Source organism: Orycteropus afer, unplaced genomic scaffold (assembly GCF_000298275.1).
Source record: "Orycteropus afer afer isolate SDZICR_OR568_19922 unplaced genomic scaffold, OryAfe1.0 scaffold00165, whole genome shotgun sequence".
Lineage (NCBI taxonomy): Eukaryota > Metazoa > Chordata > Mammalia > Tubulidentata > Orycteropodidae > Orycteropus > Orycteropus afer.
The window spans coordinates 7171057-7173119 of record NW_006921752.1 but is presented as its reverse complement, the minus strand read 5'-3'; positions in this window follow the sequence as shown (position 1 = coordinate 7173119).

Sequence of the window (2063 nt, the reverse complement as noted above, 5' to 3'; positions counted from 1 at the left end):
AAGTAAATAAATAAATGATAGAAAGAGAGAGAAAGAAAGTGAGTCAGTCAGTCATTTGGCCTTGTTTAGTGCAAACAGATGTCTTTCAACTTCATTTTGTTATCATAAAACACAGTTAAGGCTACACTTAGGATTTTAACATCCCTTGGTGTCATAAAACAAAATATAGAAAGAAAATATATGGAATCATAGCTGGTTAGAGTAAGTAGATAAAGAAGCGTATAGCTAATCACAATAGTAGGTGGTACAGCAAGGTGTTATGAGCATGGGCTTTGATATAAGACACACCTAAATCCCAATCCCACCTCTTCTGTAAAATGGCAATCTTTAACTCATGGTATTAGTCCATTGTCTGACAGGTAGTAAGTTTCCAATAAGTGAAAGTTTAGAAGAAATTAGATTCCCTGTCATAGATATTCTAATAGCTTTTATAGATCTCAATAGGTTGAGTAGAATTGCTTGTAAGTTTATTTAATAAACATTTGCATTGAATAAGAACGACATCCATTCCAAAAAAAAAAAAATACACAAATCACAAGTATACAGCTCGAAGAAAATACTTGTGTAACCATCGCCTGACTCAAGAAATAAAACACTGCAAACTCACAAAGCCCCCTTCTCCTCCCTCCCACTCATTATCTCTCCTCATCTTCAAAGGTAACCACTGTTCTGACTTCTGTTATCATAGAGTAGTTTTGCCTGTTTTTGAACTTTATACAATTAGAATCAAAGAGTGTTCTCTTCTTTTCTCTAACAGATTTCGCTCAATTTTATGTTTGTGAAATTCATCCATGTTTTTGCCTGTGGTAGCCTGTTTATTTCCATAGCTGTAAAGCATTCAATTTTCTGAATATACCTCCATTTATTGATCCATTCTCCTGTTGATAAAACTTTTCTTTCTTGCCCTGGTTTTATGCTGCTATAAAATTTCCTGTGCACCTTTCTTAGTGTGTACATGTGTGTATATACATTTATGTTGGTCATAGGTTAAGCATATATTCAGCTTTAATACAAAAAGAAAAGCATTTTTTCCAAAGTTTGGATTTGGTTATACCAATTTACACTTCCACTTCCAGTGAGTGCATGGGAGTTCCGGTTGCTATACATGCTCACCTACCTTACTTTGGATAGTTTTTCTTCCATTTATTTATGTTTAAATTTCTTGTCAATCTTCTGTGTATCATCATCTGTTCTTGTTTTATACCTGCACAGGAAAAACAATGGTGGGAGTCTTTGATTATCAAGATGAAGCAAAATGAGGCAGGTCAGGTAAAATTACTTAGATATATCTCTACTGCCTATTCCTATTCTCAGACTCAAATTTCATAATTGAAAGTTTCAAAAGTGAAGCAAAAGCTTGTGGTTCCTGGAGGATATATTAAAGATGTGGCAAATGTGGGCTTTAGCATCAGAGTAATAAAAGGACAGGAATTGCAGGAAATTTTTAAAGTATGCACGCTTCTGTTTAGATCCATTAACTTCTCAATTAAAATGTTTTTTATTTTCTTCATTACTGAACAATGGGCAGCAAACACTAAAAATGCATTTCTCGGGCTCTATTTATTTCCCAAATTGTGGGGTAGGGCTAATCATTAAGTAGCTGTAAAACCAGTTACTGTGGAGTCAGTTCTGACTCATGGTGACTTTATGTGTGCAGAGTAGAAACGATCTGTAGGATTTTCAAGGCTGTGATCATTTGGAAGCAGATAGCCAGACTTTTCTTCTGAGGTGCCTCTGGTGGGTATGAATTGCCAATATTTTGATTAGTAGTCTAAACCTTTGTGCAACACTGGCTGCCATTATGTAGCTGTATACTGTGAGATTTGAGGCATGTTAAGAGGCTTCCTTTGACCTAAATATCTCAGCTACCATTCCAAAAAAAAAAAAACTCACTGCCTTCGAGTCAGATCTGAATCACAGCGACCCCTCCTTGGGTTTCTGAGGCAGTATCACTACGGAAGTAGATTGCCCAACCATCCTTCCAAGGAGTTTGAACCACCAGCCTTCTGGTTAGCAGTCAAATGCCTTAGACACTACACCACCAGAGCTCCTCAACTACCATT